Source organism: Stenella coeruleoalba, assembly GCF_951394435.1.
Source record: "Stenella coeruleoalba genome assembly, chromosome: 8".
Classification (NCBI taxonomy): domain Eukaryota; kingdom Metazoa; phylum Chordata; class Mammalia; order Artiodactyla; family Delphinidae; genus Stenella; species Stenella coeruleoalba.
In genome coordinates, this window is record NC_137154.1 from 19,069,382 (window position 1) to 19,094,913 (window position 25,532).

Sequence of the window (25,532 nt, forward strand, 5' to 3'; positions counted from 1 at the left end):
CTTTATCACAGATGTATCACATAACAGTGGCTGTGTATAAGCTTGTCTAGGTTTCAGATTCCTAGAGAGCAAGGAATTTCACCTACCGTAACAAACTCTGTGTGTGTGTGTGTGTGTGTGTGTGTGTGTGTATGCGCGCGCGCGCGCGCGCGCGCGCGCGCGCTCCTGTGGTGGACAGGGGGAGGGGGGGCTTTTTTCTAAGACAACAGGTAGAGGCAGAAAAAAAAGGTTCCATTTCACTTTCCACCTTGCATCATTCCACAGTGGCAGTTGCCTCCTTGGCCCTCCCTCTTGATTAATAAAGCAATAGTGTAAGTTTGTTTGTACCTCCTTTATTTGATAAATTCTGTTTCTAGCAAAAGAATACAGATTCCATCAGTAGGCAAATCACTTAATAGTTTTCAAATGACAACTATAATTCTTTCTCAACTGTCCCTACATGTGCGAAGAGAAGCAGAGAACCAAGGCGGTTGTATGAATAATTTAAACAATAAAACTCTATTGGCTCAATTATCTGATTATTTCAACAAGCATCTGGATACAATTTTAAGTTTTTCTTCTCTAACATTTTCTAGTTTACTTGAACATTTGGAGGCGTTGCCTTATAATAAATTATTTATTTCTTCTGTGCTCTAAATTCAATTTAACAAACATTTAATGAACAAATAATATATGACAGAAATCGTGCTCACTTCTATTGTGGCTACAAAGGTAAAAAACAAAGAATCTCGTTCTCATGGAATTTTCAGTTCCAACAGGAGAATGATACAATTATACCAATGACTATAAAATTCGGCAGAATGATTGAGGCAGAAAAATAATGGTAAAAATGTTTAAAGGGAGAACTATAATTCAGTTGGGAAAAATTAGGTGAAATTTCTGGTAGAAGTATCCTGGAGCATGGTTAAGAGTTTGCAAGGCAGAAGTAGCATAAGAGAGTGTCGTCGGTGGAAAGAGCCACAAAACGAGGAGGCAGGAAAACCTAGGACTAATCTTGGGAACCACGGATCCTCTGGTTAAGCTGGGACATGGGGAAGGTACAAGGATTCCCAAGAACTAAAAGACTTGAAGGGACCGTTTATGTCCAGCATCTAAAAGTATCTAATTTATTCATCCCAGCACCCTAGTAGTTTTCAATATGTTTGTATTGAGAAGATGTTTAGGCAATGTCTAGAGACACTTCCATTTCCAAAATGGGGGTGGGAGGGGGTGTGGGGGGAGGGAGAAGGCAGGGTGATACTGCCATCTAGTGGATAGAGGCCAGGGATGCTGCTAAACGTCCTACAAGGCATAGAGCATCCCCCCCCCGCAAAAAACAAAGAATTATCTGGCCCCAAATGCCAAACTGCGCCACAGATAATAAATGCTGCAGTTACCTTATGAGGCTGTATTATTATTTCCTTATCTGACAAACTGAAGTATTTTGAGATTACACATCTTGCCTGAGATCATTAAATAGTAAATGGCAGACCAAGATTAGGGTCACAATATAGTGAGGAATGTGGACATAATCAAGAAACTAATGAGAGTCTCTGAACATGGACATGTCAATCATTGGAGCTGTAGTTCAATGACAATGCATGTCCAGTGCTTAGCCCAGTGCTTGCCACATAGTAAGCACTCCATAAATGTTCCCTGCTCCTTTAAATGACAGCTGGGGCTTTCAGTGATGCATCAGCTGTGAGGGGGCTCCATTGGAGGACAGAGAGACTGGGGACTAAAAGATAGTCTGGGACCAGGGCAGAGTGTTCGGAGTCTGAACTGGAGTGAAAACATGTGTTATGTGCAGGAAGAGACACATGCAAAAAAATGTTACCCATGGGGGAACTGGAGAGCCTGACAAATGAACGAATGTGTGGGTGTGTGTCAGGGGGAGTTTTGAAAGTGACTCTGGTTTTGAACATGAGAAACTAATTTTCACCTCACCACCATGAAGGGAAGAGCTACCATGCTAGGAATGATTATACTCACTTAAGTCAGACAAACTGAGACACAGAAAGGTAAGCAATTAGCTCAAGGTCAACCACATTTGAAGCTTTCTTTAGAAATATACGGAGAAGAAAAGCTTGACCTTTTTAAAGATACAATAACTAAATCTTCATAGGAGTGATAAGGACAAAATGACATTTTCTTTAATATGCTTCCAAAAACAGTTTTAACATTCATTTTGCTATGTATTTTTATAGATGAAAATAACTGTAGCCAGACATTCTGGCGGAATGAAATATGTAGAGATACCAAGGAAGAGTTCACCAGAGAGCGTAGAGTGAGGTTCTGTATTTTTTTGTCACATGTGCTGCATTATTATGGGAGAGCCAAAAAAAAAAGAAACACTTGGCTGGCTAGGTAACAACATGTGGGAGAGAGGAGAGGACTCACAGTAACTGAGAGCTTGGTAAAAAATACATATTAACAATAGCGAATATCACTAATACCTAATGAGTGCTCATGAGATGCCAGTACTGCGCTAACTATTCCTCATGCGTTATTTCACTTTAATCCTCATAAATGTATGAAATAGGTGGGACCAGTGATAGATGAGGTCTCCTGGACTTCAAGAGGTTAGTGACTTACCCAAGATCACACAGATAGGAAGTAGTGGAGCCAATATTCAAACCTCAGCTGTTGGACTCAAGTGCCCAAGCTTTTACCCACTATTATATATATGGCTAGAAGTTAGGAACATATATTCTTCCCTTTTTTTGTATTTGACAGAATATATATATAAGACTGTGCATAGCTGTCATTCATTTAAGCCCTACCTAAGGGCAACCAAAAGAATAGTTGTTCAAGGGACAACAGGCCTCCCTCTAAAATCCCCACCTTTACTCCTTATCAATGCTGTGCAGTTGGCTTCCAAATCTCACTTTTTACCATCTTAGCTCTTCTTTAAAAAATGTGGATCCTGTATCTTCCCTGTGAATTCCATGAAGAGAGGATACAGCCATGAACAAGAAAGGCAGTGCCCCTAATCCCATGGACAACCCATTTCAGCAGACGAAGACAACTCCACAAATGGAGACAATCAGATAAGTGTTCTGCCCAAAATTAAAATATGGGGATGTGAGAGACATTGGAAGGCTACCTCAGCTGCCTGGGAGGGATGGTCTCTTTCAGAAGATCCAAAAGATCAGTGTCTGCAAAGAACAGAGAGAAAATGTTCTAGGCGGAGGGAACAACTAGTGCCAAGACCCTATTGTCCACACAGAAAGAAGCTAAGGTGTGAGAGCGAGCAATGAAGGAAGATAAAGTTGAAGAAAGGCTGAGAGGGGGTTGAAGCTAGGAAAAGTAATATTTTCTAAGCCAATAAAAGGAATTTTAATTTTAGTTCTCATACGATGAGATGCCCTTTGAGCAGATCTCATCATCTTTTACCAGGGACAAACGTCCAAAAGTTTAGCTTTTGGGGTCGAGAAGAAGTTAAAGATACCAAGAAAAACTAATTTTACCTTGACTTTATCAGTTAATATTTCATATGAATGAGAGGGCGAGAGAGCCCCACACTCTTTCAGCACCTTAATTTATACCTGAAAGGTGTGTTTTTGACACTTCAATCAATCAGTGGGTACCATCAATCTGCATATTGTGTTACAAGAAACTGCCTTTCTTCTCGATTTTTCCTTTCCTTTTGTTCTCAGGAAATTAATTCATGTCATTTCCATTTGAAATCCTGTGGCATTTGACTGCACAGGCACTTAAAGGCACCCTTCTATGACTTGAAGCTTAGTTTAATGGCATTGCTTGTCAGCAGCACATCAAGACAAAAGAGTCTGGACTGCCAGGCCCCTCGGGCCGCTGAAGTTACATACGGAAGACGGTTTGACACAGGTCTGTAGGTCTGTATGTGGTGGGCGCCAAAAGAGTCGACGGTGGTGAGTGATACCAGCAATTTGGTTCTTAACATTTTTCCCATGCCGTATTTTGCTGTGAAAGGAATATTCGAGCAAGGATTTGTAAGATGTCATCAATTTCACTTTCGAATTTGGCTTTCTAAAAAGGCTGGAAACTTAGGGAGCATTTTCTGCAGTACTAGTCTGAGACACCTGATTTGTTTTACAAAAGGTTGAATAACGTCGAACACACCATTCTGTGGACCTACATGAAAGCGCTTCTCCAGGCAGACGTATTCTGATTCTGATAAAAGCATAAAATTTAAGAGACCAAAGTGCCCTTAAAGGTCATCAGTCTAGCAAGTCCTAGACTTTAACACCTTTCATGTCATTAAAATGAATAAATATACAGTGGCTCAACAAATGTTTCCCACTTTGGATTTTGCCAAATATTTACCTTTTAAAATGTTACTAAATACAAATAAGAAAGGAAATTATAGCTGTAAAAATAGAGGACAGGGCTTCCCTGGTGGCGCAGTGGTTGAGAGTCCGCCTGCCGATGCAGGGGATATGGGTTCGTGCCCCGGTCCTGGAGGATCCCACATGCCGCGGAGCGGCTGGGCCCGTGAGCCTGTGCGTCCGGAGCCTGTGCTCCGCAACGGAAGAAGCCACAACAGTGAGAGGCCCATGTACCGCAAAAATATTATATATATATATATATATATATATATATATATATATATATATATATATAGGACAGAATTCATCACCAACTGAAGATTTTTGCTTGAAATTCAACTAATTCATAGGATAAACCCAGTGCATTGCCCTTACCCTTCTCATTTTGCTATAGTGGACTAGTGGAAATTTAATCCGGGACAATGTTTGGAAATTGCTTATCTAATCTATCCCTGCCTTAAGGACCCAGACACAACTTGGAGCCTAGGCTTGAACAACTCCAACGACAATCTTATTTGGCAGCCCATTCCCAGTTCAGAAAGCTTTATTTTCAGGAAGTGCTTTATTATATTGACTGGGAGTTATGTATAACCTCCAAGTCTAATGTCACACATGTACACACACATGCACATGCACATATGCACAAATAGTAAGCATGCAAATTGGTAACATTTTGCAGGTTTTAACACTTGGCATTTTTTATACCCATCTCCTCTCCCACCCCAAAGCTGCTGCCTTGTTTGAATCCTCACAACCTCCCTTAGTTTCCTAATTGCTCTCCTGTGTCCAACTTGTTCCTCTTCTGTAGTTTACTTGCATAATGTCCTTTGGAATGTCTTTTGAAATTTCCAGACTTATCATGTTACCCCTTCACTTAATACCCCTCAGTGAAAAATGATGATGCTATTTGGACCATCTTCTTCAAAAAAGGAATCCTTGACTGGGCTGCTCTATGCAAGTTCATTTCCTAGCACTCCATCTCCTTCCCTGCCACACTTTCTCCTTAAACTCCAGCCCCTAAAGTATTTGTCGTTCTCCTAAAGTACAAACAATGAATGTTTGTCAAATTCAAACTCAGGTCTATATGATTCCAAACTTACTGCTCTGGGCCCTATTCCATGTTCTTTCCTTGGATCAAGCATATCCTTTTTCTGAATATACGTGAATCCTTTCTAAAAATGTAACCATCTCTGGGAAATAATGAAAAGTTCCTAATACTTTTTCTGTATATACAGAACCTACCAAATTTGGTACTCAATAAAATTTTGTTAAATAAATGAATGGATTGGATTAGGTTGAACTAAATTGTTAATTAGCACCTATATGCAATTTTTTAATTTAGGATCTTGCTTACTGCAGAAGAAAAACACACAAGATGATAACATACTTTTGTCACTCTCTAACCCTAGAGGTAAAAGAAACAGAATTGAGAAGAGAAGTAAAGAAAATTCAGTGGCCTTTTAAATGTAGCCACTAAAATCAGTAAGAACAGTAAAAAAAAAAATGGAGGCATCATTAATAAAAATTAAAGTAAGAAATTAAATTCTAACATAGCATACTAGTTTTCAGTATTCTTGACTCATTTCTTCCAGTTTATTAAGATATAATTGACACATTACATTGTGTAAGTTTACGGTGTACAATATGATGATTTCAAAGATATATATATATTGTGAAATGACTACCACAATAAAGTAACACCTCCATCACTCCGCATAATTCCATTTTCTTTGTGTGTGTATTGTGAGAACATTTAAAATCTACCCTCTTAGCAACTTTCAAGTAAATGATACATTATTGTTAACTACAGTCACCACACGTTAGATCCCTGAAACAGTCATCTTATAACTAGAAGTTTTACCCTTTGACCAACATCTCCTCATTTCTCCTACTCTCAGATCCTGGCAACATCATTCTACTCTGTTTCTATGAGTCTGGCATTTTTAGATTCTACTTATAAATGAGATCATACAGTGTTTGTCTTTCTCTCTCTGACTTATTTCATTTTGCGTAATGCCTTCGAGGTCCATCCATGTTGTCTCAGATTCTCTTTTCTCATAACCAAATAACATTCCATTACATATATATATATTTTTTTTTTCTTTATCCATTCATCTGTCAATGGACACTTAGATTGTTTCCACATCTTGGCTATGGTAAGTAACGCTACAATGAACATGAAGGTGCAGGTATCTCTTCAACACCCTGATTTCATTTCTTCCATATATATACCCAGAAGTGGAATTGATGGATCACATGGTAGTTCTATTTTTAACATTTTGAGGAACCTTTATACTGTTTTCCATAGTAACTGTACCAATTTACATTCCCACCAACAATGTACAAGGGTTCCCTTTTCTCCCTACACTGGCTAACACTTGTTACTCTTGTCTTTTTGATAATGGCCATTCTAACAGGTGTTATTTGTATTTCCCTGATGATTAGTGGTGTTGAACATCTTTTCACACACCTGTTGCCCATATGTATGTCTTCTTTAGAAAAAATATCTGTTTAGGTCCTCTGCGGTATGACACAATTGTTATCCTAGTGAAAATATGAACTTCCATAAAAATTCGTAAAATTTTAATAAAAATTATTTTCAGGAAGATTGTCAGCTTAAGGTTTCAGTAAAATGTTAAACACTCAATCCATCAAGAGTCCCCCAGTGTTTACTCTGTTCAAAAAGACCACAAGTCCATACACACTTCACGATGTTCACCTGCCACAGGGATATTTGTTTTATATCTCGTTTCCCTATAAACTCCCATAATTGTTGATCAGTTTAAAAATCCCCTCCTATTTTGAAAGTCAACTCTGAGCAATATATCTTCTATATATTATACAAGAGATATATATCTCTTATATATCTATTCCTGGTGTTTGGAGAATTATTTCATTCAAGCAATAAAGGTGTTTCCATTTTCTGTGTAAATACAATAAATTATTATTTTTTAAATCTGCAACCTCTCCTAGACAGTCATTTACTTCCCTAGAAAGTGCTGTGCATGTTAGAAACCTGGATATTTAAAAAGGCAGATTGTTGACCATTATTAGAATCATGCGCCACTAAATCAGCTGGAGGCCTAGAACCACAGATGTACTCGTGCATCTTCAAAGGGAAGAGAAATGAATTTTGAAATCTAGGAACTTCATTTCCTGGAAACACAATAGTAGCATGGTGGGGAAAACAAGGCTATCATTTCTTGAATCTGCACTGCATGGTTAATGCTGAAATAAAGTGACATGCTTTAGGAGTTGTTTAGTATCAAGTGCTGATTTCGTGAAATCAAATGCAGCTGTCTTCCCAAATTACACAACTAGATTCACACCAACTACTAATTCCTGGTGGAGTTTTTTTTTTTTTTTTTTTAACATACTTATTGGAGTATAACTGCTTTACAATGGTGTGTTAGTTTCTGCTGTATCAAAAGGGAATCACCTATACGTATACATATCCCCATATCCCTTCCATCTTGCGTCTCCCTCCCACCCTCCCTATCCCACCCCTCTAGGTGGACAAAAAGCACCGAGCTGATCTCCCTGTGCTATGCGGCTACTTCCCATTAGCATCTATTTTACATTTGGTAGTGTATATATGTCCATGCCACTCTCTCACTTTGTCTCAACTTACCCTTCCCTCTCGCCATGTCCTCAAGTCCATTTTCTCCATCTGCGTCGTTATTCTTGTCCTGCCCCTAGGTTCTTCATAACCTTTTTTATTTTTTTTTAGATTCCATATATATGTGTTAGCATGCAGTATTTGTTTTTCTCTTTCTGACTTACTTCACTCTGTATGACAGACTCTAGGTCCATCCACCTCACTACAAATAACTCAATTTCGTTTCTTTTCATGGCTGAGTAATATTCCATTGTATATATGTGCCACACCTTCTTTATGCATTCATCTGTCGATGGACACTTAGGTGCTTCCATGTCCTGGCTATTGTAAATAGAGCTGCAATGAACATTGTGGTACATGACTCTTTTTGAATTATGGTTTTCTCAAGGTATATGCCCAGTAGTGGGATTGCTGGGTTGTATGGTAGTTCTATTTTCAGTTTTTTAAGGAACCTCCATACTGTTCTCCATAGTGGCTGTATCAATTTACACTCCCACCAACAGTGCAAGAGGGTTCCATTTTCTCCACACCTCTTCAGCATTTATCATTTGTAGATTTTTTGGTGATGGCCATTCTGACCAGTGTGAGGTGATACCTCATTGTAGTTTTGATTTGCATTTCTCTAATGATTAGTGTTGTTGAGCATCATTTCATGTGATTCTTGGAAATCTGTATACCTTCTTTAGAAAAATGTCTGTTTAGGTCTTCTGCCCATTTTGGATTGTGTTGTTTGTTTTTTTGATACTGAGCTGCATGAGTTGATACTGATACAAGCATGAGCTGCTCGTATATTTTTGAGATTAATCCTTTATCAATTGCTTTGTTTGCAAATATTTTCTCCCATTCTGAAGGTTGTCTTTTCTTCTTGTTTATGTTTTCCTTTGCTGTGCAAAAGCTTTTATGTTTCATTAGGTCCCATTTGTTTATTTTTTTTTAATTTCCATTTCTCTAGGAGGTGGGTCAAAAAGGATCTTGCTGTGATTTATGTCAAAGAGTGTTCTGCCTATGTATTCCACTAACAGTTTTATACTCTCTGGCCTTACATTTAGATCTGTAATCTACTTGGAGTTTATTTTTGTGTATGGTGTTAGGGAGTGTTCTCATTTCATTCTTTTACATGTAGCTGTCCAGTTTTCCCAGCACCACTTATTGAACAGGCTGTCTTTTCTCCATTGTATATTCTTGCCTCCTTTATCAAAAATAAGGTGACCATAGGTGCATGCGTTTATCTCTGGGCTTTTTAATCCTGTTCCGTTGATCTATATTTCTGGTTTTTTGCCAGTACCATACTGTCTTGATCACTGTACCTTTGTAGTATAGTCTGAAGACCAGAGCCTGATTCCTCCAGCTCCATTTTTCTTTCTCAAGATTGCTTTAGCTTTTCTGGGTCGTTTGTGTTTCCATACAAATTGTGTAATTTTTTGTTCTAGTTCTGTGAAAAATGCCAGTGGTAGTTTCATAGGGATTGTACTGAATCTGTAGATTGCTTTAGGTAGTAGAGTCATTTTCACAATGTTGATTTTTCCAATCCAAGAACATGGTATATCACTCCATCTGTTTGTATCATCTTTAATTTCTTTCATCAGTGTCTTATAGTTTTCTGCATACAGGTGTTTTGTCTCCTTAGGTAGATTTATACCTAGGTATTTTATTCATTTTGTTGCAATGGTAAATGGGAGTGTTTCCTTAATTTCCCTTTCAGACTTTCATCATTAGTGTATAGGAATGCAAGAGATTTCTGTGAATTAATTTTGTATCCTGCTACTTTACCACATTCATTGATTAGCTCTAGTAGTTTTCTGGTAGCATATTTAGGATTCTCTATGTCATCTGTAAATGTCAGATGTAAACAGTGACGGTTTTACTTCTTCTTTTCCTATTTGGATTCATTTTATTTCTTTTTCTTCTCTCATTGCTGTGGCTAAAACTTCCAAAACTACGTTGAATAATAGTGATGAGAGTGGGCAACCTCGTCTTGTTCCTGATCTTAGTGGAAATGGTTTCAGTTTTTCACCACTGAGGACAATGTTGGCTGTTGGTTTGTCATATATGGCCTTTATCATGTTGAGGTAATTTCCCTCTATGCCTACTTTCTGGAGAGTTTTTATCATAAAAAGGTGTTGAAAATTGTTGAAAGCTTTTTCTGCATCTATTGAGATGATCATATGATTTTTCAACTTCAATTTCTTAATATGGTTTATCACATTGATTGATTTGTGTATATTGAAGAATCCTTGCATTCCTGTAATAAACCCCACTTGATCATGGTGTATGACCCTTTTAATGTGCTGCTGGGTTCTGTTTGCTAGTATTCTGTTGAGGATTGTTGCATCTATGTTCATCAGTGATATTGGACTGTAGTTTTCTTTTTTTGTGACACCTTTTTCTGGTTTTGGTATCAAGGTGATGGTCGCCTCACAGAATGAGTTTGGGAGTGTTCCTCCCTCTGCTATATTTTGGAAGCATTTGAGAAGGATAGGTGTTAGCTCTTCTCTAAATGTTTGATAGAACCTGCCTGTGAAGCCGTCTGGTCCTGAGGTTTTATTTGTTGGAAGATTTTTAATCACAGTTTCAATTTCAGTGCTTGTGATTGGTCTGTTCATATTTTCTATTTCTTCCTGGTTCAGTCTCAGAAGGTTGTACTTTTCTAAGAATTTGTCCATTTCTTCCAGGTTGTCCATTTTATTGGCAAAGAGTTGCTTGTACTAATCTCTTATGATCCTTTGTATTTCTGCAGTGTCAGTTGTTACTTCTCCTTTTTCATTTCTAATTCTATTGATTTGAGTCTTCTCCCTTTTCTTCTTGATGAGTCTGGCTAGTGTTTTATCAATTTTGTTTATCTTCTCAAAGAACCAGCTTTTAGTTTTATTGATCTTTGCTATCGTTTCCTTCATTTCTTTTTCATTTGTTTCCGATCTGATCTTTATGACTTCTTTCCTTCTGCTAACTTTGGGGTGTTTGTTCTTCTTTCTCTAATTGCTTTAGGTGTAAGGTTAAGTTGTTTATTTGAGATGTTTCTTGTTTCCTGAGGTAGGATTGTATTGCTATAAACTTCCCTCTTAGAACTGCTTTTGCTGCATCCCATAGGTTTTGGGTCGTCGTGTTTTCATTGCCATTTGTTTTTAGGTATATTTTGATTTCCTCTTTGATTTCTTCAGTGATCTCTTGGTTATTTAGTAGTTTATTGTTTAGCCTCCATGTGTTTGTATTTTTTACAGAATTTTTCCTGTAATTGATTTCTAGTCTCATAGCGTTGTGGTCGGAAAAGATACTTGATACGATTTCAATTTTCTTAAACTTACCAAGGCTTGATATGTGACCCAAGATATGATCTATTCTGGAAAATGTTGCATGAGCACTTGAGAAGAATGTGTATTCTGTTGTTTTGGGACGGAATGTCCTATAAATATCAAGTAAGGTCCTCCTGTTTAATGTATCATTTAAAACTTGTGTTTCCTTACTTATTTTCATTTTAGATGATCTGTCCATTGGAGAAAGCGGGGCATTAAAGTCCCCTACTATTATTGTGTTACTGTCGATTTCCCCTTTTATGGCTGTTAACATTTGCCGTATGTATTGAGGTGCTCCTATGTTGGGTGCATAAATATTTACAATTGTTATGTCTTCTTCTTTGATTCACCCCTTGATCATTATGTAGTGTCCTTCTTTGTCCATTGTAAAAGTCTTTGTTTTAAAGTCTATTTTGTCTGATATGAGAATTGTTACTCCAGCTTTCTTTTGATTTCCATTTGCGTGGAATATTTTTTCCATCCCCTCACTTTGTCTGTATGTGTCCCTAGGCCCGAAGTGGGTCTCTTGTAGACAGCATATATACGGATCTTGTTTTTGCATCCATTCATTCAGTCTGTGTCTTTTGGTTAGAGCATTTAATGCATTTACATTTACGGTAATTATCAATGTGTATGTTCCTATTACCATTTTCTTAATTGTTTTGGGTTTGTTACCGTATGTCTTTTCCTTCTCTTGTGTTTCCTTCTTAGAGAAGTTCCTTTAGCATTTGTTGTAAAGCTGGTTTGGTGGTGCTGAATTCTCTCAGCTTTTTCTTGTCTGTAAAGGTTTTAATTTCTCCTTTGAATCTGAATGAGATCCTTGCTGGGTAATCTTGGTTGTAGGTTTTTCCCTTTCATCACTTTAAAAATGTCCTGCCACACCCTTCTGGCTTGCAGAGTTTCTGCTGAAAGATCAGCTGTTAACCTTATGGGGATTCCCTTGTATGTTATTTGTTGCTTTTCCCTGGCCACTTTTAATATTTTTTCATTGTATTTAATTTTTGATAGTTTGATTAATATGTGTCTTGGAGTGTTTCTCCTTGGACTTATCCTGTATGGGACTCTGTGTGCTTCCTGGACTTGACTGACTATTTCCTTCCCCATATTAGGGAAGTTTTCAACTATAAACTCTTCAAATATTTCTCAGTCCCTTTCTTTTTCTCTTCTTCTTCTGGGACCCCTATAATTCAAATGTTGGTGCATTTAGTGTTGTCCCAGAGGTTTCTGCAACTGTTCTTAATTCTTTTTTCTTTATTCTGCTTTGTGTTAGTTATTTCCACTATTTTATCTTCCAGGTCACTTATCCGTTCTTCTGCCTCAGTTATTCTGCTATTGATCCCATCTAGAGTATTTTTAATTTTATTTATTGTGTTGTTCATCATTGTTATTTGCTCTTTAGTTCTTCTAGGTCCTTGTTAAACGTTTCTTGTATTTTCTTCATTCTATTTCCAAGATTTTAGATCATCTTTACTATCTTTACTCTGAATTCCTTTTCAGGTAGACTGCCTATTTCCTCTTCACTTGTTTGGTCTGGTGGGTTTTTACCTTGCTCCTTCATCTGCTATGTATTTCTCTGTCTTCTCATTTTGTTGAACTTACTGTGTTTGGGGTCTCCTTTTCACAGGCTGCAGGTTTTTAGTTCCCATTGTTTTTGGTGTCTGCCCCCAGTGGGTAAGGTTGGTTCAGTGGGTTGTGTAGGCTTCCTGGTGGAGGCAACTGGTGCCTGTGTTCTGGTGGATGAGGCTTGATCTTGTTTTTCTCGTGGGCAGGACCACGTCCGGTGGTGTATTTTGGGGTTTCTGTAAACTTATTATGATTTTAGGCAGTCTCTCTGCTAATGGGTGGGGTTGTGTTCTTGTCTTGCTAGTTGTTTGGCATGGGGTGTTCAGCACTGTAGCTTGCTGGTCGTTGAGTGGAGCTGGGTCTTAGCATTGAGATGGAGATCTCTGGGAGAGCTTTTGATGTTTGATATTATGTGGGGCTGGGAGGTCTCTGGTAGGTCAATGTCCTGAACTCAGCTGTCCCACCTCAGAGGCTCAGGCCTGACACCTGGCTGGAGCACCAAGAGCGTGTCAGCCACATGGCTTAGAAGAAAAGGGAGAAAAAAGAAAGAAAGAAAGAAAAAAATATATAAAATAAAATAAAGTTATTAAAATAAAAAAGTAATAAAAAAAAGAAAGAAGAAAGCAACCAAACCAGTAAAGAAATCCACCAATGATAACAAGTGCTAAAAACTATACTAAAAAAAAACCCCAAAAAAGAGACAGAACCCTAGGATAAATGGTAAAAGCAAACCTACACAGACAAAATCACACGAAGAAGCATACACATACACACTCACAAAAAGAGAAAAAGGAAAAATATATATATATATATATATAAAGGAAGAGAGCAACCAAATTAATAAACAAATCTACCAGTGATAATAAGCTCTAAATACTAAACTAAGATAAACATAAAACCAGAAACAAATTAGATGCAGAAAGCAAACCCCAACTCTACAGTTGCTCCCAAAGTCCACCGCCTCAATTTTGGGAGGATTCGTTGTCTATTCAGGTATTCCACAGATGCAGGTACATCAAGTTGATTATGGAGATTTAATCCACTTCTCCTGAGGCTGCTGGGAGACATTTCCCTTTCTCTTCTTTGTTCATACAGCTCCTGCGGTTCAGCTTTGGATTTGGCCCTGCCTTTGGCATCTGTTCTTCACCCAGACAAGAGAGGGTTAAAGGAGTGGCTGATTAGGGGGCTCTGGGTCCCTCCGGCCAGGGGGAGGGAGGGGTACAAAATGCAGGTGAGCCTGCAGTGGCAGAGGCTGGCATGACGTTGCAACAGCCTGAGGTATGCCGTGTGTTCTCCTGGGGAAGTTGTCCCTGGATAACATGACCCTGGCAGTAGCGGGCTGCACAGGCTCCTGGGAGGGGAGGTGTGAACAGTGACCTGTGCTCGCACACAGGCTTCTTGGTGGCTGCAGCAGCAGCCCTAGCATCTCGTTCCCATCTCTGGTGTCTGCACTGATAGCCGCGGCTTGCGCCCGTCTCTGGAGCTCCTTTAAGCAGTGCTCTGAATCCCCTCTCCTCGCTCACCCTGAAACAATGGTCTCTTGCCTCTTAGGCAGTTCCAGACTTTTCCCAGACTCCCTCCTGGCTAGCTGTGGTGCACTAGCCCCCTTCAGGCTGTGTTCACGCAGCCAACCTCAGTCCTCTCCCTGGGATCTGAACTTCAAAGCCCAAACCTCAGATCCCAGCCCCTGCCCACCCTGGTGGGTGAGCAGACAAGCCTCTCTCGGGCTGGTGAGTGCCGGTCAGCACCGATCCTCTGTGCGGGAATCTCTCTGCTTTGCCCTCTGCACCCCTGTTGCTGCGCTCTCCTCTGGGGCTCCAAAGCTTCCCCCAACCCACCTCCCATCTCCACCAGTGAAGGGGCTTCTAGTGTGTGGAAACCTTTCCTCCTTCACAGCTCCCTCCCACTGGTGCAGGTCCCGTCCCTATTCTTTGTCTCTGTTTCTTCTTTTTTCTTTTGCCCTACCCAGGTACATGGGGGGTTTCTTGCCTTTTGGGAAGTCTGAGGTCTTCTGCCAGCATTCAGTAGGTGTTCTGTAGGAGTTGTTCCACATGTAGATGTATTTCTGATGTATTTGTAGGGAGGAAGGTGATCTCCACATCTTACTCCTCCACCATCTTGAAGGTCCCCTCTCCTGGTGGAGTTTTAAAGATACCTTTACAGGCAATTTTCTCCTCAGTGCAAAGACTCCTAATTTAGACAGTACAAAGATGCCAGAATGCAGTTTCTCTGCACAAATACCACCTTTCTTAGAAACATTTGATATAGGAGATTGTGTTCTACAAGAGCTTGGTTCACCATTTAAAAAGATAATGCCATTTGCAGCAACGTGGATGGACCTAGAAATTATCATACTAAGTGAAGTAAGTCACACAAAGACAAATATCATATATCACCTATAAGTAAAATCTAAAAATATGATACAAATGAACTTATTTACAAAACAGAAACAGACTCACAGACTTAGAAAATAAACTTACAGTTACTAGAGGGGAAAGGTGGCAGGGGGAGGGATAAATTAGATGTTTGGGATTAACATATACACACTACTATATATAAAGTAGATAGATAATCAACAAGGACCTACTGTATAGCATAGGGAACTCTACTCAATATTCTGTAATAACCTATATATGGGAAAAGAGTCTGAAAAAAATAGATAGATGTACATGTATAACAGAATCACTTTCCTGTACACCTGAAACTAACACAACAATGTAAATCAAACACACCCCAATATAAAATTTAAAAAACAAGATTTCTAAAATGTAATTTGGTCTAAATTGATTTAGAATTGGTTGCCAAATTGTCATACAGTTGTTTACTTCAACTTTCTTCTTTTTACTTTAAGTTAGTCCTAGAATATGTCATGTTGCCTAGGGTGGTCTGAGAAAGGAAGTATTATCCCTCAAGATATTCCCCCTTCACTCATGCCCTTCCTTCTCAGACATCTTGATACACTCCTAGAAAGAACATTTTAAGACTACCTTTAAAATCTCGACTCTCTTGATCTCTACATGGCATCTAATAGTCTGATCACCCCTCCATAACTGAGTATATCATTTAGCTAAGCTTTAGCTCTGCCAATCTTTGGGCCATTTTTCTTAGAATGAACCTCATTCTCTATCCTCTTGCTGCAAAACAGGCAATTCTGCACTCATCAGCTGTACACTAACATTCATGAAGCTTTGAACACATGTAGTTTTCTTATGTGAAGTCCTCTGGGACTGCCCTCATGGAGAGGTGGGTACTGCCTCCTCTGCTGCCTCAGTTCTTTACACTTATTTCTGGTAAAATTCTGACCAGATCTTATATCACCATTGCTTGTAATTAGCATACTTATTACCTACCCACTTCCCTGCCACCACCAAGTAAACAGTTTATTCATCCATTTAATCAAAATGTATTTGGATGCCAAAGGACCAGGCACTATGCTAAGTAATATGGGTACCAATAAGCGTTCAATTCCAGTACTTCTGTAAGTTGATTAGTAATGCATTTTTTCCCACTTATCTGGAAGGACATCTGTGGTTTTCTCATTTATTCCTAAAAGCTATTCCTAAGAACTATTTATGATTTAGAATATGAATCCCTTGTTCTATGCATTGCAAAAAGTTTTCCCAGTATTGTGTTTTTTGTTATTATACATATTTTTCCTTTATTGTTTCTTCCTTTAAACTTTCTCATCGGTTTTTTGGGGGGTTTTTTTCTTTTTCTTTTTCAGAAGCTAATGGGTACTAGGGAGGGGATGGAATAGATAAGAAGAAAGGCTAGTGCAAAGAGACCGCAGAGGAACTTGAGAATGGTCTTAGTAAAGTAATACAGTGAGAGAACTGGGCAGATGTATGAGCCATTCCTGAATTAGCATCAACAGATGTGATCAGGAAAGTGAAGGCCATCAGAGGAGGCAGTGATAACTTCCATAATACCTGGCACATAATGGGAGGTTAGTACTCATCTCTCGAAATAAACAAGTGACTGACTGAATGCAGAGAATTTCTTTCCTGCAAACCCCAGTAATCAGTAAGGAAACTTGCTGTTTGTAAAGGACAGAAGTTTGTGGTTGATAATGATGATGACTCTGATTCTTCATTCTTTTGTCATGTAACTTTACAGTGGCCTCCCACTGTAGGTGGCATGATCTGATTCCTCGATGATGGGTACCAAGTGATTTACTGTAGCCAGTGGGAAGTCGGCAGATTTGATTCATACAGAAACTTGAAAAAGTGCATTCTGCTTGCTCCCTTTGACTTCTGCTTTTGCCAAGAAATTTGCTTGGGTTAAGTTGATGAAGGAAGAGACACATAGACTGAAGTTGAGTTGTCCCAGTGACTGTAGCTGAGACCATTCTAGATCAGCTATCAGTGAACACAGCCAAGATCAGAAGAGCCACTTAACCAATCCCTGACTGACCTGTAGATTCATGAGAAACAATTAATAATTAGTGCTTTCAGCTACCAATTTTGGAATGGTTTATCATGCAGCAATAGCTAAGTGATATAGAAGTTATAAAGCTCTGATTAAATTATTTTATTCGGTGGCATGCTTTCTTAGTTTCTCTATTTAATAATTGCACTAAGTATCTTCTATTTCTAACATCTTATGTGCCACAGTAAAAAGAATAGTCACTAAGAAACAAAAATGTAGACATTTCCTAATATCTTAATTTTAGACATTCATTTATTCAACTATGTACACAGTATTAGAAATACAAAAAATAATGCTCTCATGAAATCGACCATGGTTTGGTGGGAATGTAGACATGAACAAATGATTTGCATCCAATGCAATAAGTAATAATAGGAAACATTCATTAAAACCATGATCTCTGAAACAAAATAACCTGCGTTGAAAATCTTGCCTCTGTCACTTCCTAGCTAGGTGCCCTTACTTAACCACAATTCCATTTGCGTTATCTATAAAACGGGATGGTAATTGTACCTACTTCATAAAATTGTTGGGAGGATTGCCTGCACTGATATCTACCACATACTTAGAACTGTATTTGGCACTCATAAGCTATCATTAAATGCTAGTTATTATTTAAAAATTTTAAAAGCATGAGGGCACAGTAAAGTAAGACTATATAGGGTGGGAACTGGGTGGAGGGATAGTAGAGGAGATACTTTAAAAAACCATAAATTTGCAAATCTCCTTTTTTGGTGTCTTCATCTATATTTCAAGGAACAAAGAATAGATGACCATTAGGTTATCTTCTAATTCTGAAAGACAGCATTCTTGGAATATTGTCTAACATAACAGATGTAGTAAGTTCTCACTAAATATGGCATTTGATCATTAAAGTAGTCTTCAAAAGAAGTTGGTCTAATGAAGTTAATTCACATGCCATCATTCATTATGCTTGACTTTAGAGGTAAGCTTGATACGATTATCCCACAGGACATCCTGGTCCCTTTTAATAGTGCTGGAAGTGAAAAGGGAATGTCTGTTCCCAGAATTGGTCATGTAAACACTCAAATCTTAAGTATGTGTTGTGCTTGAATAGACTAGCCTACAGCCTGTTAAATCAAATTAATAAACGCAATAGCTGCGTCCATATTTTCTCTGTTTGTAAAGCAAAGTCACGGAGCTCATTCTGTTTGTTATTTTGTATTTCTGATTACAAGATTCTGTCCTCTGCTGTTTGATTATACCAAGTATTATACCAGGTAGCGTCATCAGCACACCAGATTATAGCAGGTACCAGATTATACCAGGTAGAGTCATCAGCGCATGGTGAAATAACGTAATTTTGTTTCCCTACCCAAATGCCTACAAATCAGGAGAGGAGCACAAACATAGAATTCTCGTCCATAGAACAAACCTGCGACATTAGCACTGTGCCCTTCTTCTCCCAAGTCATCTCATTTTAATGGCATCTGTCCTGTCCATGCTTTGGGTAACTAAATGGGCTAATTGGAAGTGTGACAACATGAACAATCCGTTAGTCTCCGGGCAATTATTTCCTCTAAAAGAACTTTTGCAAAGAATTTTACTTAAACACATATGCCGTCCTTGCTGACAGTACCTGACACTCCTACTGAATAAGTGTCTATATTTATGTCATTATTTAACAATTTAGTTTGCGTGTACATTTGTATGACAGTTAGCTTGTTGACTGCTTATTTCAATTCTCTTTGAGTAAGATCATTCCGTGACAAATGTGTCAATTTCATTTCACCCATGGGGTTACAAATTCATCTCTGGGATTCAGTGCTGATCATGACAGTCTGCACGTCTGTGACTGTCTTAGATGTATTCCCCATGCTTCCCAAACCTAGAAACTGTAGCAAAACTGGAAGAGTTGGAATTGAGTAGATCTAGGTTCAAGACTTGCCTGTGTCTTAACAAGACATATTTACCAAATATGTGGCTTTCGCATCACTTTCCCCATCTTTAAAAATCTCTCGGGGGTTGTTTTGAGTTTTAAAGTGATGTATATGAGAAGTCAGCAAAAGAAAACCATGCCATATGGATGCCCCCAAAACACAGGTTGAGTCTGAATCAAACAATGACAGCCAAATGGCTAATTCAAGGTCATACAGTGTGAATGGGCGACTGGTGTGGGAAAATAAATCGCAGCTGCTGAATGGGAAGGTAAACAGGAAAGGGAAGACTTTCCTTTTTCCTTTTGGTTAAATAGCACTGATACTTCACTGCTGCTTTGTTTGATAGATTAATTCATTCTGAAAGGCTTTAAAGATGTCTGGTAGGTAGCTAATAATCAGCTTTGAAAAACAATCACTGGTCTTTCCCTTGCTATCAAAGTCCCTAAAAAGAAAATTTTCATTTCAAATGGCTTCTAGCTTACTTCAGAACCAGAAGGTAGATTCCTTTGAAGTTATCTAGAGCAGCTAGTGAAAGCCCTTTTTAATGGTTTATTAGTTGATAAACTGTAATTGGCATATAAGGGTAAGAGCTTCAAAAGACAAATCAAACTTATAGTCAACTGCCCACTAGTGTTTTGAATCAATCAGTACAGCATTCTTTTAAAAACAGAAGCAATGCCATTACCCCTCAACAAATTCACATTTTGATGCAATCAATAACTACATCGAAGTTCTCCAAAAAGACAGAAATTAAATAAATCACAGTTCATGTGTAAAGAAAGGCCTTTTCTCTTGCAGGTGCTGACATCTGAAATACATATTAGAGTATGTGCTTAGTACCCAAAGAAATATATAGATGTAGTTCCTTTCATTTTTTAACTCTAAATGAGGAAATACCCATGTACTATAAAGGGAACAGGAAAAAACTAAAAGAACATTTGGTGTGAACTTGGATACGCCTCTAATGTTCCCTCAGTAAAAATTTTCTCCCTTTTGTTGAATGTCACTTCTCATTATGATTTGTAACATAAAGACTCAAATCTCAAGTATATAATGTGCTTTAATAGAGTAGCATACAGCCTATTTAAAACTATTTTCAAACCAAGTACATATTCTGATCTCTCAAAAGTATAGTAAATCAGCATAGAGATCATAGATTATGCAACTTGAAACAGATAAATATTTATTTGCCTTCCTCCCCCAAATATATAATGTTTTGTTGTTTGAATTATCATTCCTCATTTTATCCATTTCATGTCTCAAGGTCACATACCTGAATGGTATAAAATGAGTAAGTATAGCTTAGAGAAAAGGCCTCTGACAATTGTATAGTGGAGAAAGAAACCAACATAAATATGTTATTAATAATATTATTATGCAGGCCCTTCCATCTTTCTAAGACCCAGTGAAGTTGAAATATGCCAACTGCCCCTGCCCCCGCCCCCGCCCCCAACGTGAGTTGGTGGAAAAGCCAACTAGGAGCGAGGGATGTTGGAATTAAGTTGTCAAACTGCCCTGGATGTCTTGTACACACTGAACAGGCCAATTTACTGCAACACTGCATAGGCTGAAGGCTCCTATTTCACCTTTACAGTGTCTCCTCCTGGTGAGATTATCCTGCTGGACCACAGGCTCCCTCCCTGGCAGTATTTCAGCTTCTCCTAGATTTCTTCTCATTAGTCTGTCCTAGGTAATAGTAGTGTTAATCCTTACCTTGTGACCAGCCTGCTTGCCTAGGGAGGGAAGAGGCTCTTGTCCAGCTCTCTGAAAGCAACAGCTTTGTGTGTTTGATATTTTTGAATCCTAGTGGTGACTTGATTTCTATGTCTTCCCCTTTGTAGCTCCAACTCCCGGCTTTCAGGATGAACACAGCCAGGCTTTGAAAAACAAAACAAAACAAAAAATGACTTCTTCCACACGACCGCAGTTTCTTTGCGCGTTACTAACCTCTGAGTATGGGGTGGCTTTGAAACGCAGCTGTTCTAGCTCTGCCCTCCAGGTGGCAGCAGTGCCACACCGCAGGGGCTCCAATCCCCTCCACCCCGACTTCAAGTGTTAATGCAATTGACCAATCAGTGCTAAGATGATGGGAGGTAATTGGGTAATTGTATTTTACTGATCACAAGCAGAAAAAGGGAAAGGAAAAAGGGAAAGAAAGAGGGGCAGAAGAGGGAAGGGGACCGCAGTCCGAGAGGAGATTTGGGGAGCTAGGACCCAAACCGTCAGGACGTGGCACTGGCCGAGAGAAAGGAACTGCCGCCGGCACTGGGAGCGCATTTATTCTTTGGGGGGAAAGGGGGGAGAGAGGAGCGGGCTGGGGAGGAAGAGAGAGTTCCAGCCGAAGTGGATGGAAGGGGACCGGGGTTTCTACCGCGCTGGGAGCCGCGAGCCGGGGCGATGGCGCTAAAGACGGCGCGGAGCAGCTGCGCTCCCGGGAGCGCGTCTCCTCGCGGAGGACTAGCCGGCGTCGGGAAGGTCTGGGCGAAGAGAGGCCAACTTGTGGCTCCAGAATGCACCCGACGCAGCTGGAAATGAGATCAAAGCTGCAGTTTCATTCGAGAAGGATGAGAGGAGCCAGCGACTAGGGATTTTTTTTTTTTTTACCTCTTTCGTTCCATGTTCTATTTTGTATCTTCTTTCCTTATTATTCTTTTTTTATTTGCCTAACAAACACCTCGTCGAGCCCCTCACTTCACCCTCCCCATTTGAAATAAAAGCCCAGTTTGAACTTCTTTCATCGCGGCGCCCCCCGGATCCGCTGCCCGCTGATGGAGGAGAAGGGGACCCGGTGGCTGGCAGGGGCCGCCGGCGAGGGACCGCGTCACGAGTCTCCCCCGTGATCCCGGCCCTGATCGTGGAGTTCTGCTACACCTGGAGGATCTGGACCGGGTGCTAGGGGTGGGGGCGGGGACAGAGGAAGCGCAAGCCACCCCGAGCCTTAAAGAGAAAAAGAAGTAGCGGGGGGGAGGAATGGGTTTCTTCTTGACAGCTGACGGAGCCTTGAAATTTTCCTTCACTACCTCCGCCCCCGCCCCCGTCCCCGCCCCCCCGCACTCCATTTAACGTGAGATTATGAAATTGCAGAGGCGGTGGAGGGAAGGAGACAGGATATAACAGAGTTTGGAGGGAGAGGGGAAGGTGGCTGGCCGGGTGGCTGAAATCAAAAATCCAATTGCGCACTGGGTTGTGATGAGAAATCTAATCAGATCTTTGGAGAAGGGGCCGGCCGGAAGGGTGGCGATTGGGGGGAGTTGATCCCCAAATTCTTCGAGGTCGGGGCTGGGGAGAGGAATCGGCGATGTAAAAGGAGACTTTTTCTTTTTTTTTTTTTTCTTTTTTTTTTCTTTTTTTTTTTCTGGTGGCGGTGGCGGTTGGGTGCGTTGCGAAAATGAAAGATGCGGGACGCAGCTCTCTCCTGGAACCGAACGCAGTGGATAAACTGATTGTGCAAGAGAGAAGGAAGAACGAAGCTTTTTCTTGTGAGACCTGGATCTTAACACAAATGTGTATATGTGCACACAGGGAGCATTGGAAAATGAAATAAACCAGTGTCAGACCCGCGGGGGTTGGTGTGTTCTGACATAAATAAATAATCATAAAACAGCTGCCCTCCCTCTCCCCAAAAGGATGATTGGAAATGGAGAAACGAGGATCCACAAAGGAAAAGTATGTTCATTTTTTTCTGTAAAGGAGAAAGTAAGCCAAGGAGATATTTTTGGAATGAAAAGTTTGGGGCTTTTTTTAGGAAAGTAAAGACTTGATATGGTGGTGTTTTCTTTTCTTTTTGAATTTCCCACAAGAGGAGAGGGAATTAATAATACATCTGCAAAGAAATTTCGGAGAAGAAAAGTTGACCGCGGCAGAATGAGGCATTGATTGGGGAAGAGAAGCCAGCAGAGCACAGTTGGATTTGTGCCTATGTTGAGTAAAATTGATGGATAATTGCAGTTGGATTTTTCTTCATCAACCTCCTCCCCTCCCCCCCTTTTTTTTCTCTTTGGGGTCAAGATCATGCATTTTTCTGCTTGTTCTTAACCACCTGGATTCCCATCTGGATGTTGCTGTGATCAGTCTGAAATACAGTGAGTGATCCTTTTTTTCCTATTTATTGGTGAAGAAAATGTCCATTAATTTAGCATTCCCGGTCCCTTTATCCCTGTACCCCCTGAGGTGGTTTTTAAAGACCTGGTTGTGGGGACCAGAAAACAGGGAGAAGGTGGCCCACGCATTTGCTCCATCAGGCTGTGCTCACTGATAAGCAGGTTTGCTATAATGATGCAGGTTGTCTGCATCCCGGGGCAAATGCCTTTGCAAATGTCCATCCGGAGAAAAACAATTTCCCCAAGAAAGCCGCTGCAGTGTGGGGTGCCTTGTGCTGTGTGATCAACACTCTAGAATGCGTTTAAGTTGCATGGCAGCCCCGGAGTTAGATTCACAAATGTTTAGCCATTGGAAATCGAAGGGACCCAATTTAAATTTCATTATCCAACCTGACATCGCAGATCAACAGAATGCATTACCACAAAAATATGATAATAAACCAACCAGATGAAGGCTGGCTTCTGGCTGGTGAGTGGGTGGAGGGAGGGAGAGTGAGACGGGGGAGGAAGTGGTGGAGAGCTGTGGCTGCACCATCCCCAATCTCTCTTGCACACACAGTCTGGAAAGTGGTGGTCTAGAGATTAGGTTACCTAGCTTCTTACCAGTGCTAAGGATGAGAGGAGGACCCTCCTCTCTTCAACCCCACCCCCTTCTAACCACTTCCCTGGGTAACAGAGAGGCTGTCCATGTAGGTGCCCTGGGCAGTTAGTCGCCTTCAGTTTTGCCAGTTTCCTTCAGTGTTCCCTGCAATACCAGTTCAGAGCTCTTTAAAAAAAGGCAGAAATCTAGTGTCCTGTGGTAACTTAGATAAAGGTCTGTGGGTTGAATATCACTGCTTCTCCTATGCCAGCTTTGTCTTGGGGGAAAGAAGACACTAAAGAAAAATTTTAAAAATGGTTGAAAATGCTTAGAGAGCCTGAGGGCCTATAAGATCTCCCCTCTTTGCATCTCTTCCCCCATCCCTGCCAGGATCATGGAGCTGGCTTTTCTTTAGTTTTGTGTTTGAACAGAACTCTGCCTCTCAGTCTTCTGTTATTTCTCTCCAGGGCCGCCTATCAGAATCATAGACTCATAACTTTAGAGCCAGAAGATTCCCCAGAGATCTCATGCCAATAAAAAAGGAAACTGAGGCCTGGAGAAGTCATAACTCTTTGGTTAATGGCCAAAGCATATGAGACAGGTGACTCACACAAGCCTCTGAAGAGCTGACAAAAGTCAGTTTGGGATCCAAACTGGACAGGAAACAGCCGTACGTGGAAGAATTACTTCTTTCACCACAGCTGCCATTTTTATCTAGAAGGGTCAAGGAAGGTACTTATTCTGAGAGCTTGCAATAAACTCCTGACATTCTGGACCTCATGGGTAGCCCATCTCCAGCATTCATGTCTTTTCTTAGTCTTTTTTTTTTTTTTAGTTAATAAAAGAGCTCAGATAACCCTAACTTTAATACTATTTGGAAAAAAAAAAAAAAATGATCCACAACGCTGGCGTATCCCAAAGGAGATGAAAGGCAACAGTCTCCTGGGTCCCTTCTTGGTATTGGGCTCATTTAATCCAGTGAGTGGTGGTCCCTGGAGAGTCATTAAAGAACCATGGAGTTAGATTCATATGAGAGAATGATAATAGAAACCAGAAACTCCCTGCTAAAAGCATCTGAGTCTGTTCTTTCACTCACATCATCTATTCTTATCCTTTTCATTACCCCTTAACTAAACTAGCCTACAGCTGAGCACTTCTCTAATTTATTTTTCTGGGCACATGTTTCCTGTTGGGACACAGATCAGGCAATAAATTTACCGACCTATGAAAATAAGGTCGTGCAGGGTTGTGTTCCCCACCCCTGCCCTCAAGCTCCCTATAGGTTTCTGCATATCTTATAATTCCTTGCAGATATTTTGCATGTTTGTTTTGTTTTTACATGACCACAGTGAAGTCATCAGTTGTGGTCAAAGATTGACTCAAGTTATTTTAAGTTCCTGTTCAGCTGCAATTTAGCACAACTGAAAAAAGAGAATAAAGAGAACAAAATGTACTTTGAGGGTTTTTACTGCGTAGTTCAGCTCTGGGCTTCGCGTGGGAAACCCAGCTTTGCAATCAGCTTGGCTCTGCCAATCAGGAGAGGGGTTTTTCCTCTCTTTCTTTCTTTCTTTTTCTTTCTTTCTTTCTTTCTTCTTTCTTTCGTTCTTCTTTCTTCCTCTTCTTTTTTTTTTTTTTGACATGAACAATTTCTTCATTGCTACTCTGATTGAACCTCAGTGTGCGTTCCTCTCCGTCACATTGTCACCCCCTCTCAGTATTCTCCACGTTTATACCCACATGCAAACTTTACTGAGAAAGAGAG

The 25,532-nt window shown here is 40.0% G+C and overlaps 1 protein-coding gene across 16 annotated transcripts in view; it reads left to right on the top strand.

Moving 5' to 3' along the window:
* LRRC4C (leucine rich repeat containing 4C) overlaps nucleotides 1-25,532 on the top strand; it is a 1,468,103-nt gene that overhangs the window by 1,292,204 nt on the left and 150,367 nt on the right. For 2 of the 16 annotated variants that reach the window (XM_079928996.1, XM_079928998.1), the window contains exon 1: nucleotides 21,348-23,172. The exons of the other annotated variants lie outside the window; for them this stretch is intronic. The gene's annotated coding sequence lies outside the window, so the exon portion shown is untranslated. Of the gene's footprint in view, nucleotides 1-21,347; nucleotides 23,173-25,532 lie in introns of those variants that run through there. 16 annotated transcript variants of the gene reach the window in all.